Source organism: Anolis carolinensis, chromosome 4, assembly GCF_035594765.1.
Source record: "Anolis carolinensis isolate JA03-04 chromosome 4, rAnoCar3.1.pri, whole genome shotgun sequence".
Lineage (NCBI taxonomy): Eukaryota > Metazoa > Chordata > Lepidosauria > Squamata > Dactyloidae > Anolis > Anolis carolinensis.
The window spans coordinates 210,055,433-210,069,257 of NC_085844.1; the positions used below are offsets into that span (position 1 = coordinate 210,055,433).

General features: G+C 43.1%; 1 protein-coding gene across 8 annotated transcripts in view; it reads right to left on the reverse strand.

Moving 5' to 3' along the window:
- csde1 (cold shock domain containing E1) overlaps positions 1-3,937 on the reverse strand; it is a 33,778-nt gene extending 29,841 nt beyond the window's left edge. For 7 of the 8 annotated variants that reach the window (XM_016993356.2, XM_016993353.2, XM_016993354.2 and 4 more), the window contains exon 1: positions 3,783-3,937. The gene's annotated coding sequence lies outside the window, so the exon portion shown is untranslated. Of the gene's footprint in view, positions 1-2,837; positions 2,859-3,782 lie in introns of those variants that run through there. The other variant, XM_062978675.1, reaches the window with a different exon arrangement.
- Positions 3,938-13,825: the final 9,888 nt, after the last annotated feature.

Here is a 13,825-nt window from a genome sequence, read left to right on the forward strand (position 1 = left end):
CCACTGTACACTAGTTTTGGAACATTTGTTTCCAAATTTATTTTATTTTTCTTGGCCTACTTTATACTTTAGTGCAGTGGTTCTCAACCTATGGGTCCCCAGGTATTTTGGTCTACAACTCCCAGAAATCCCAGCCAGTTTACCAGCTGTTAGGATTTTTGGAAGTTGAAGGCCAAAACATCTGGAGGCCCACAGGTTGAGAACCACTGTTTTAGAGAATCGCAACATCTCTCACCAAGAAGTACTTTCCTGTACCACTGAGTAAGTACTAGTGGTACAGTTAAAACTCATAAAAAGCTCAAGCAACTTCATTAAGCAAAAATGAATCTTTCTGTCATGAAAACAAGCCAGTAAGATTAGGATGGATAGGAATATACAACAAGAGACTGTTTAAGCATATCTGTAAGAAAAGAATGTATCAGCTTTTAATTACAAAATTAATCAAATTTAGTTAAAGATAAGTAACTCAATTTACTGAAAATATTGCTTGGAATATTGGATTGCTTGGAACCAGTGGCCATTCCATTAAATATGTATATATGCTTAGAAACAGAGGCACACAAATAAAAGAAATATTAAGCATTGTGGCAGCATAAATCAGTTTATATGCAAGCATTTCCTATATAAGATGATAGAATCATGTGGTTGTGAAAGAGCCTTAGGCATATTTTCAATAAAATCAGTTCTGTGTACGCCTGTGGTCTAAATTCTTTACTTTTCATCTCAGCTGCTATAAATACTTCTCCCAACAGTAAACACCCAGTGCAGCTGCTGAGCTTTCAATGCAGCAGTCTCAACACATGGATTCACAAAGGATTAGCTCAAGTCAAACACAGTAAGGAGAATGTTCGGTTGTAATTTTCCCCTAATGACTTAAAGTGTTTTTCAGTTTGTTCTGCTTCATGTATCATAATTTTGTACATATCTGAAGAGCTGGTTTAATAAATGGTAGCTACATAAAGAACTGAGGCATTGACAAGATCCATGAACAATAACATGGTATTTATATAGATACCTATTAAAGGTTTTTATCAAATTAATTTGAATATAGACTAGCATCCTAAAATTAGTTGAATGACATAGGCAATTACTATCAGGAGATATAAGGTAATTAATAGCCAGAGATAACAATACATAATCAACACAATATAAAAGTGGAGCTGGCAATAGAAATAATCTGGTATTTATTTTTGGTATGTCCAACTTCTCTGAACTGGGAATTTCTCTGAATAGTTATTCAAAAGATCACACAAAAATATTCTAGTGGATAAAATTTAGAACAACCGAATTCAGTGGAAGTCCCAATATACATGATAAAACACGAGTTTAATCCAAACTAGAATAATGTTTGAGTAAAATACAGAAGTAGACGAACAAACAAGCAAATTAATTATAAACGGGCATGGGCCAAACCACAGATAAACACAAAGCTCATCAACCAATGGTTTAAAAATATTTTTAGTGAGCAGACTGTACCCAGATAGTTGCACAGGGTGGGCCAAAGGTCACATAGGCATCTGATGTTTTAATAACTATTTGAAAAAAATTATAGAGAATTTTACATATAATGTAATTTCCTATTTATACAGCATTATCAGAGCTTTCCAAACATTTCATGTTGGTGACACATGTTCTAGACGTGCATAATTTTGCAGCACAGTAATTCAGTTTTACTTGCAAACCAGAAGTTAAACCAAGAGATATAAATACACACATAAACTGTAATAATGAACTGTATGGGGACCTAACATATCTCATGTTTATATTGAGATTTATGTTTAAAAATACGATTTATTGCTTATTTCATAGACTCAGGAGGTTTTTCATTACATTCGTGTGACACACTAACATGTTGCAATACAGTTTGGGTATCTCTGCTGTATAGGATGCTGGGGTATTACAAACAAAGGCTGGGTTGCTGTAAGTTTTCCAGGCTGTATGGCAATGTTTCAGAAGCATTGTCTCCTGACGTTTAGCTCACATCTATGGCATATATCCTCAGAGGTTGTGAAGTCTGTTGGAAACTGGGCAAGTGGATTTTATATATCTGTGGAATATCCAGAGTGGGAGAAATAACTCTTGTCTGTGTGAATGTTGTAATTGGATCAGCCTCCTCCCTCCTGATCTTCTGTAAGAGAGTAAAAACGTGGCTTGTGATCAAGCCTTTGGATAACTTGTGCAATAGATACATATGGAATTATGTGCAATGACTATTGGAATGGCTTGGATTACGATTGTGGATAGCATAGTTAGCAGTGAAGGTATTGTTTTAAATGTTTTAATGCATTCTTTTGTAAAATATTTATTTTAATTGTATGTTGTTTTAAGGCATTGAATAGTTGTCTATGTGTAAAGCTGCCTTGAGTCCCCTCGGGGGTTGAGAAAAGTGGGGTATGAACGTCATAAATAAATAAATTGGCCACCTTGATTAGCACTGAAATGCCTTGCAGCTTCAAAGTCTGGCTGCTCCCTGCTAGACAAGAGTTCTTTCTCTCACCCTGAACATTCCACAGATATATAAACCTCACTTGCCTAGTTTCCAACAACCTCACAACCTCTGAGGATGCCTGCCATAGATGCGGGCGAAACGTCAGGAGGGAATGCTTCTGGAACGTGGCCATACAGCCCAGAAACCTCACAGCAACCCAGTGATTCTGGTCATGAAAGCTTTCGACAACACAAAATTAAAGGCATTACTAAATATTGAAACCCACATATAACCTTTGGCCCATTCTGTTGAATCTATAAAGACAATCCTGTTTAAAAAGGTTTTACTTGTAACCAGTCTCAAGAATGTCTTCTGCAATTGGAAAGGACGAATGTAACGCTTTGAGCACCTCAGGCTACAACCGGGCTGTGCAATGGTCAGGTTAAATCGAAGGGTTTCTAGTGACCGGGGTGGCGCTTCCTCAGCCTCTATTGGTTAGGCCCCGAGTGGCCATTTCGCCCCGCAAAATGCAGCATCACACTGTCAAGCGCCGAGGCGCCACGGCACATGGTCTTTGGGCAGCAAGATGGTGGCTCTCCTGCTACTGAGGGGAAATCAGGGTGGGGGTCCGCATCGGAGGGAAGGGGATGCAGAAGCCCGGGCGCGCCGTGCAGGGAAGCCACGACGCCGGCCTTCTTCGGGCCCGGAGGTGCTTACAGCCGGCTCCCTCTCACAGGGGCCTGGGGCGTGGCCCTCACTGCCCCCCTGCCAAAGCTGAAGATGGGAGGGGGGTGAGAGTGAGTAAAAAAAGGAAAATGGCGTCCGCTCCCCCTCACACAAAGGAAGATTGACCTCCTCTTCCCCTCCCTGCACTGGCCCGCTGCATGCCGGGAGAGGTAGTTCACACCACTCGCTCCGCACCGCTTTTACTTGGGAGCCGGAACTCCATTCCCCAACAGGCCAAGCGGCTAGGCCTCTTGCAGGCACCCAGCCGGGAGGGCATCCCAAACTTCATCCCCCATCAGCCCCCGCGCGAAGGGCGGGGAGAGAGCAATGGGCAAAGCCCCGCAGTGCACTCCGGGAAGTGTAGTCCTATCAGAGTTCGGGCCCACTAGCGCTTTCTCTCCCCAGCTGAAGCGAGACGAAAGGGAGCTAGTCAACCCGCTCAGCCTGCCGCGCCCTCTCTGCTCTTTCTCCCTTCCTCTTCTTGTGCCACCACGGGTGGAGGGGAGGGGGAGGTTAACCCCTCCGGACCGTTGGCGCCCGGGATTACCGTGACAGGCGCCTCCGCCCCTTCTGGCGCCCCCTTAAAGCCAACAAAGGCGCCCCCTTTTACCCCGACAGCCCCGCTTACCCCAACAGCTCAGCGCCCCCGCTCCAGCGCCGCCATGAGCAGCACGGCACAGCACGTAGGAATAAATCCCGGCTTCTCGCGAGACTCACGGGGCCGGGGAGGAGGGGAGGGGTTGAGAAAGAGAGAGAGAGAGAGAAGGACGAATCTGCCAACACGCATGCGCAAAAGAGCTTGGGCAACTACCTAAGGGGAGGGCAAAGCGCGGTGAGGCTTCCGTCGAGTAAGACCGCATGCGCAAAGCGGATTGGGCCAGAAAGGCGTGAGAGAGAGAGAGGTGGAAGGAAATGTGACCTGAGTTGTGTTTCTTGAGGTGATGTCGCCACGGAGGGTCTTTGATCTTCTTGCAATTCATGTAGTAATGCTCTACAGATCATGGGGTACTTTACTGCAAAGGATAAAGGCCCACAAACCCTGACAAATCAAGAAGCAGAAAGGGATGCTTCCTGGCCATGGTATTCCTGACCTGGGGTGCATCTACACCAGGCATAGGCCAACTTGGACCTTCCCTCCAGGTATTTTGGACTTCCAACTCCCACCATTCCTAAGCCTTAGGCCCCTTCCTCCCCCCCCCCCCCCCAGCCGCTTAAACTGCTGAGGGGGAAAAGAAAAGGGCCTGAGGCTGTTAGGAATGGTGGGAGTTGAAGTCCAAAACACCCAGAGGGAAGGCCCTTTGCTGCCCTGTTTGGCACAAGTGATGTGAAGCAAGTGAATACAGCATTGAATGAAAAATCTATAATCACAGGATGTCTCAAACTTTCACCTGTTGATAGACTTTATAACAGGCATGGGCAAACTAAGGCCCAGGGGCCAGATGCGGCCCCCTGGGTGCTTACCTCAGGCCCTCCTCATTTTCCCTGTCCTCTTGGCATAAGAACACAATGGTTTGCTGCGTCCACATGCCAACAAGATGGGGGAGGAAGGCACGTAGAGCTGAGAGCCCTCTCAGCATAAGAACGGTGCGAGCGACCTCATCCTTATGCCGAGAAAACAGATCGAGGAAGGTACGCAGTGGCTGAGAGCCCTCCGGAGCACACTCGGCCACCATCTATCACCCTCCTCCCAGTATAATGCCAAGAGGACAGCCTGAGGATCGGGGGAGGAGGGGGTAAGCACGATTGGGGCAGTTGCTGCGTGCCCTGCCTTCCTCCTGATGTCGAGCACACAAACCCCCGCACTTACACTGCTTTGACACTCAGCTGATTACTGCCAGGAGTTCCACAGACTCATAAAAACCCTGTATTTCCATGCCACATAAACTTCAGTGACTCAGAAACATTGTAATCCCTCTTCAAAGCAGCTACAGTAGCTGAAAACTGCAGGCAGCTGCTCTCAATCAAGGCTTCATTGTCCTTTGCTACTTTTTAACCAAGAGTAATAAATTGCATGCGCTTTCTGCTTTCACTTCCAGCCTGCAAAAGAGCTCTTTTTGCACCCCCAAAACTGACAATAAACCCCTTTCTGAGCCACGGACTTCCACTGGTTTGGCCGAGGCAGTTCAGGACCGCCTTGGGAACAAGAGAGTGCGGATACAGAAATCCACAGGGCCCCCGTATCCATGTCTCACAGATTTGCTCTGGACCAACTCCATTTCCCCCTGCTGCATGAACCCTTTTGTATCCCTTGTGCCATCTTCCAGTTCTAGGGGAATGCCAAAAGCCTCTTGCCTGCTGGGCTGCAGGGAACTTTTTTTTTGGGGGGGGGGGGGGCTGCAGGGAACTTTTAGGATCCCTTGCTTTGTCCCCTATGGGAAACACAGGGGAGATCCAAGCACCCTGAAAGCCCCATGGATGAAACTTGTGTATGTCTTCCAACACAATGGGGATGCTGGATCTCCTTTTCTCCCCCATTATGAGTCCCACATGTATCGCCTATCAATTTTTATATATATTTTATTATTGTATTTTATGATATCTTTCCCCCATATAAAATGAAGCACAGTGACCCCGTTGTGAACTTGGCCAGCATTCCATCCTGACCTGGGTGCCACCAGCCTGCCCCAAGGCCCACATCCCAACTCAATGGACTTATCATGATCATCATCTGGAAGTAACACAATGGACTCTTTCTTAAGCCTTGGAGGGCAAAGCCAGACCACTTAAAAATGGAGCAACCTTTGGACATTCTAATCATTTCACATGAATGGCATACCTCCTCTGCGGAAAGGCAAGGTATACCACAGCTGTCAAGACAATGCCATTTCCCCGTCCTGGATTATGAATCACCTAATCTCATCAGGACCACCAATACTGCCGACTCTGGGACAATGGAACTGACTGTCAGATCCCCATTCAAGAGACTTGTCATCCAATCCTCCTCTCAGTAGGACAGGTCCGGCTTGCAGGGCCCAGAGACTCTCACCAGACCGCTGGACAATAGACTCAGTATAGGGTCATTCATTAATCCTTTCATCAACATATGTGTGCCTTTGTTTCTCCTGCTGCCACGCCTCCATCTTCCCCATTGGCCAGCCGGGGAGAGACGTCACAGGCGGGTCTCACGCTCCCATTGGCTAAGGTGTGCGAGCCCCCGGACCGTTCCTCCCAGCCTCTGACGTCAGGGATTCCCCTGACCAATCAGCACAGAGCTGATCGGGTGGGTGGGAGTGGGAAATTCAAAATGTAAAAAGCATAAAATGTGGATTTTCTTGTGTAATGGTATGCCAGTTCTTCTTGCATCTTATTGATGCAAGACGAACCGGGCTCCGTCCTGGGCCCGGTTCTGTTCAACATCTTTATTAACGACTTAGACGAAGGGTTAGAAGGCACGATCATCAAGTTTGCAGACGACACAAAACTGGGAGGGATAGCTAACACTCCAGAAGACAGGAGCAGAATTCAAAACGATCTTGACAGACTAGAGAGATGGGCCGAAACTAACAAAATGAAGTTCAACAGGGACAAATGCAAGATACTTCACTTCGGCAGAAAAAATGGAATGCAAAGATACAAAATGGGGGACGCCTGGCTTGACAGCAGTGTGTGCGAAAAAGACCTTGGAGTCCTCGTGGACAACAAGTTAAACATGAGCCAACAATGTGATGCAGCAGCTAAAAAAGCCAACGGGATTCTGGCCTGCATCAATAGGGGTATAGCATCTAGATCCAGGGAAGTCATGCTCACCCTCTATTCTGCCTTGGTCAGACCACACCTGGAATACTGTGTCCAATTTTGGGCACTGCAGTTGAAGGGAGATGTTGACAAGCTGGAAAGCGTCCAGAGGAGGGCGACTAAAATGATTAAGGGTCTGGAGAACAAGCCCTATGAGGAGAGGCTTAAAGAGCTGGGCATGTTTAGCCTGCAGAAGAGAAGGCTGAGAGGAGACATGATAGCCATGTACAAATACGTGAAGGGAAGTCATAGGGAGGAGGGAGCAAGCTTGTTTTCTGCGGCCCTTCAGACTAGGACACGGAACAATGGCTTCAAACTATAGGAAAGGAGATTCCACCTGAACATCAGGAAGAACTTCCTCACTGTGAGAGCTGTTCGACAGTGGAACTCTCTCCCCCGGGCCGTGGTAGAGGCTCCTTCTTTGGAGGCTTTTAAACAGAGGCTGGATGGCCATCTGTCGGGGGTGCTTTGAATGCGATTTCCTGCTTCTTAGCAGGGGGTTGGACTGGATGGCCCATGAGGTCTCTTCCAACTCTACTATTCTATGATTCTATGATTATTGCGACTGTCATCCTGCTCCAGCTGAACCAGAATAAACTCGGTGGCCTTTGCTTAAAAACTTGGTGAGACTTTTATTGGGAAATAGGAAGATCTTTATTTGCTTCTCACAAGCTCACCAGGTGTTGTGCAACCCTCCTTCTGGAATCTTGTGCTGGTCTCCCATTTCTAACGAGCCCCCCAAATCATTGATCTCTGTATCACTCCCAGCATAAGGATGGGACAAGCAGCCCCCTCCTTATGCCGGGAAGACAACCTGAGGATGGCCCAGCCTTGCCCTCTCCTGGCTTTGTCCTTTCCTGGGCTTTTCCCACCCAGCGTGTGCCTGGCCTCCCTCCCTCCCGGCCTGTCCCTCCTGGCTTGTCCCACAATGCAAAAATGTTTGCCCATGCCTGTTCTATAAGCTATTTGGCATGCCCCTCCATTTGCGATGGGAAGTTGCTGCCAACTGTGAGAGAAATAAGGTTGAACACTGTGAAAGCCACCCACTGCATAGCTATCAGCCTCCTCCCAGTAGACTCAAATCAAGGAAAAGCTTCGTGAGGATCACCACTCCTCTTAATGTTCCCCCAAGCAACAGTGAGAGTATCCTTCTGGGCAGCTAAACCAGGAAATCCCAAATGGATCCCCCCCCCCCCAAAGGGTCTTCCTCCAGGGGCAAACCAAGAATGGGCAACTTGGAAGTCTCTGAACAGACTCAGAAGTGGAGTGGGCAGATCCAGGCAAAATGGCACTGCCTAAAAGAATCCTCCACCTTGTGTGACTGTGAAGCAGAACAGACCACTCTGCATCTGTATGCTTGTCCGCAATATCCTGCCTCATGTACAGAGGAAGAATTGTTTGAGGCTACAGACAATGCAGTCACTATTGCCCATTTTTGGTTAAAATATATCTATCCGTTTGTGCTCCTTCTATTTTTAATAATAATAATAAATATTTATTTCTATTCCGCCCTATCTCCCTGAAGGGACTCAGGGCAGATTACAACAAATAACGGCATACATTCAATGCCTTCAAAAAACAGATAATTATTGGCATAAAATCCCAGCAAGACCCCACATATGAATACAGCGTTAAAAACCTAACATCAAATTAAACCTAAAATCAGTGAATTGTGTATAACATCAATAACCAAAACCAATATAGTCAGACAGAATCAGACAAGAATTATATAGTGACCTAAAATCTAAATAAACGTTCACAGTAATTCACAACAGCCAACTGAAGTTCAACAGGGTTGTGTGGGTTGGATTATGTGGCCTACGGTGGTAAATGGGCTGACATAGACTAACAAAACCTGGATACAGCATAGTTCTCAATCAGAATCTGGAAATTGTCTCTGATTAATTAATCCTCTCCATATGATAATGAGCAGAAGTAGGTGTTTAGTTGTTTTTTTGAAGGAGATGAGGGAGGGGGCCACCTTATTTCTTTAGTTCTGGAGGTGGGGGCAGTCACGGAGAAGGCCTCTCTTGTTCTCATCAGCCATACTTGAGATAGAGGTGAGCAGGGCTCACCCCCATTAGTATTATCAGTTTTATACTAATTTATTCAATGCTTTTGATACAAAATAAATAAATCGTAAATATACTTGCAACCTCACTTTGGCTTGAAGCATTATTTTTCTGTAATAGTTTTGTATACTCAGTAATATATAACAATAATAAAACTTTATTTCTAGACCACCCTCTCTCCCCAAAGGGACTCAGGGAGGTTTAGACACAAAACAAAAAGGCAAACATTCAATGCCTCAAATGAGTAGAAATACATCAAAATAATACAAGATAAAGCACAGTAACAACAATAAATTTACAACAAAAATTTAAGCATTGAGATGAAAATAATCAAAAAACAATCTAATAAGACATAGTAAACTAAAACATGAGTAAAACATGACAACATATATTCTAAAAGCAATTCAGATACAATTACATTAAAATGGCTAACACCGGTGTTCATTTAAGATGTATCATAGTAGCCATAAAATACAAGTGGGTTAGCCAGCATTTCAATGGCTTAAACTGTCATACTCCTCCTCTCCATACACTAAAGTACATAAGTGCATTTTCAGAAATTTCTTAAAGGAGAGGAGGGTAGGAGCGAGTTCCAGAGATGGGGAGCGATCATGGAGAAGGCCCCCTCTCTCGTTCCTACCAACTGAGCTTGTGACGAGGTAGGACTGAGAGGAGGGCCTCTTCTGCTGACCGCAGTGCACTGGATGGTCTGGACCTGAACCGTTCAGTCACTTCTCTAGCTTGGGTTGTTCTTCAAAATTCTCTTCCTTTGTTGGCATTGAAATAGTACTCAGCCCTGCATCTTCTTTAATTTCTACAATCAGAAATAGTTGTAGATATATAGGTTTGGTACCCCTTATCTGAAATGCTTGGGACCAGAAACATTTCAGATTTTGAATTTTGAATTTTTTGTAATACTTACATTTGCATATATCTACAGAATGAGATACCTTGGGAGATGAGAAGCAAGTCTAAATACAAAATTCATTTTGTTTTATATACATCCTTATACATTTAACCTGAAGGTAATTTGGACAATAATTTTAATACGTTTGTGCATGAAACAACGTTTGTGTCCATTGAATCATCAAAAAGCAAATATGTCATTCTCTTAGCTTCCTATGGGGATATTTTTGGCTTTTGAGGTATTTTGTATTTCAGAATGCCAGATAAGAGATGCTCAGACTGTTGTAGGTTTGAGAACAGCAGCTGCTTCCAGTGTTATATAGCAAGGTCATTGAATCATAAAGTTGGAAGAGACCACAAGGGTCACCAAGTCCAACCCCAATCTGCCATGCAGGAAGAGCACAATCAAAGCAACCCTGACAGATGGCCATCCAGCCTCTGCTTAAAAACCTCCAGAGAAGGAGATTCCATCATGCTCAAAGGAAGCAGGATATTCCACTGCTGAACGGCTCTTACCATCAGGAATTTCTTCCTAAGATTTAGGTGGAATCTCATTTCCTGTGATTTGAATCCATTGCTCCATGTCCTAATCTCCAGAGTAGAAGAAAACAAGCTGGATCCCTCTTCCTTAAGACATCCTTTGAAAAAATTAAACATGGCGATCACGTCTCCTTTAGCCTTCCTTTCTCCAAGCTAAACATACCCAGCTCTCTTAGCCATTCCTCACAGGGCTTGGCTTCCAAATTTTGATCATTTGGTTGCCTTCCTCTGGACATGTTCTAGCTTGTCAATATCCTACTTGAATTAACAGTGTTATTTTAGGTGAGGTCTGCATTTAGAAACAAACAAGCCCAAATCTCACTCCAGACATGAATTAGCCTTAGGTAAACTGTTGTCTTTTAACCTGCTTCTTCCAGACTGCAGCATGGGCCTAATACCAAGCTACCTGGCAAATCTGTTGTAATTATGCATATGAAATAATAAATGCTACTGTGTTGTTATGTTAATTGCTTTATGTTTTAGAAGACTTCCATTCATCATGGTAGAACTACTGGATTAGACAGTTCAACTGTCTGGTCCAGAGTAAGAAAGACCTATGGGTCTATGCATAAAGGAATACATCCTAATTTATTTCATTCTAATTAAACAAAACACACAGATGTATTGAAAGCGTAAAATAGTTGTCAAGATGTCCAAATTATATAACCCTCCACCCCAGACTAGTATAGCTATAAATTATTCTGTGAAATAATGAAAAGGCTGAAACTGGAATTTCATAAGCATCCTCTAGAAAAAGTGTCAGAAATATAGTTCCTAAATAATTGTGACTATTCAGTATGGAGTGCTCCAAGGAGCACTATCACTCAAACATTAAGTTTCAATAACTCCTAGGTGAGGAAATTAATCTAAAGTCAGACTTCTAATGTCGAGGCAATACTCATAATGACAGATCATCTCAAATGAGTGATTTGTCAGGTCAAGCAGGTTGTAACATCTCTATTAGGGCAGTGTGACTATGTGTGGCATTTAGGGAAAGACATTACTGCCTTTTTCTTAAGCCATATACCTGGTAACATTGCTTAAGAAACCCATTAGGCATTTATCTTAGAACTGAATTGAAGGGGGTTTCCTCACCCTAGAATCACAGAAAAAGCCATGGAGTGTGCTAATTCCAGAGTAGGGATCTGTTTGCTGCTTCCATCTTTGCTAAAACACTCATTTCCTGGAGAGCATGTTGTGCCTTTTAACATTGCTGCTTAAATCACTGGCAGGGCTCTGTCTACCTCCTTTAAAGCTGGAGTCAAACTAGAATTGCCCAAAATCACACACTGAAATTAGTTTGCTCAAAATGGACTGTTTTGAAATCAGGTTGATGAGAGCAGGCCCCAACATCTGGGGATGGTGGATAGGAATAGTTTTTATGTGAGAAGACTTTTGAACTTGCTTCAGCCAACAATCATCATATCTTAAGTCTGAGTGTATGCATTCACACAAACCCTGTTTCTTAATTTTCGGCTATTGTACACCAAACTACCTATATTGCATCTGAATCTGGTACATGGATTTCTGGGTTGTATTAATAAAAACAGGGCTTAACTCAAAAATAAGAATGTCTTTGGAGGTATTGAGATTTACCATGAATCTTTATGATTTTGCATTCAAACTCCTCCTTATCTTGGGTTTACCTTACCTTGTGTTCTTCCTCCTCTCCCTCCCTCTGATCATCTCCTAGGACTATCACACAAGGGAGGCAAACAACCTTGAAGCACATCCCGCTGACAGTTTGCCTCCCCCTTACCCCAATTAACCCATTTCTTGCTATTAGTGGGCAAATTTCACTAGGAAATACAGTACTGGGTTAATTTAAGCTGACCCCAGGAGTTGGAATGAAAAGTTCATGTTAATGCCATTTTGGATAGAGAAAACACGTGCAAACATAAATTAAATTGGGTTGTATAGAAACAAACCTGGGGCTTTCTGAGACTTTTCTTTATGTCTGGAGCAACTGGCAAATTAGATCTCACAGGTTTAAAATCTACCCAACCTTAGCCTAGAGCCACTCGAAAGTGTTTTCAGCTTTCCCAGTTCAGCAACATGTATTTCTCTTTCACTTTCCACAATATTTTATCTTCATTAACTTTGTTTCCTCACATATTTCTTCATGGCAAAAAGAAAAGAAAAAGTAAAGACAGACTTGAAACATTTCACTTATTGACTCTTGAGAAAGCATGTTTTTAAATAATACCTTGATCAAATAGGTGGATATTTTCACAATACATGCAGGTAGGGTTGCTGGGGTGAAAACTGGAGGGGGCTCCTGTACCTTTAACAGTTGTGTAGAAGAGGAATTTCAGCAAGTGTTGCTTGTCACATAATAGTAGACTATACTCCTGGGTTTTTCACTTTTTAAAAATGGAGCTTTTTACTTTTTTTGATGGGACAATAATCACTTCCTACCTGAGGAGATCAAAATGAGCTTTTAAGAATGAACAGAATCTTTACTCCACAGAAAGAACATGTATCAACTATTTATTTGAGCTATACCCTGACTCAAGACAGTTCTCAGCCAGTAGTGTAAACAGTTCAAACCTGACTCTTCTTGAAGTTATCCATGTCTTCTTGCACTTCAACACCCCAACTTATGCTCTGGAATGTTAGTCTTTGGTTTTTGCTGTTGAAGATGTATTTCCAGCTAGCATTTGATGTAAATGCAACACCCAACTTATGCTCTGACATTTTATTCTCTAGTTTTTGCATGTATTTTCAGCTATAATTTTATGTAAATATCTGGAATCAAACTATTTTTTCCTAGAAAAATCTGTGCTCCAAGATATGCAGACTGCCACATCACAGAATAATTGGTGTTTGCACACAGAAAAGCTTCCTTGGGAACTAAACAGGGTAAAAATCCCTCAGGTAAATAAAATTAAGAAGGCAAGTCTGACTAGTTTAGCCTGTTACATTGCATTTGGGTTGCTACCCAATTATAATAATCATCGTGTATCACTAAAATGTGGTATATGATTAACTTAATTAGATCTAAAGTAATACCAAAGCCATTCTCTGTGATAGATTTACATTACATTACTTGGTAGTGTTTCAAGCAAAGGTGTAGTACCAATCATTTTTATTATATCTGTGAGATGTCTTGAAATAGGCTGTAATATCAGTAAAACACCACAGCTCTGTAATATAAATATATAGTGACTTATCCCGTCTGCTTCCATATTGCTTCAGTGACAAATATGGAAGGGAACAGTTTAAGGCACAATATATTTAATTGGTACTCAGATGGTGCTTTTGGTAAACAAAACATTAGTTTGAATCCAAATCCTGCCAGCCAGATATCAAAACTATTTCTGTACATCCAAGGGCCATGTTTCAATTCCTGCTCATGGCTTTCATGCTCCCTAAATTGTAAGATTTCTTAAACCTTAGAAATGAGAAACGTATCACC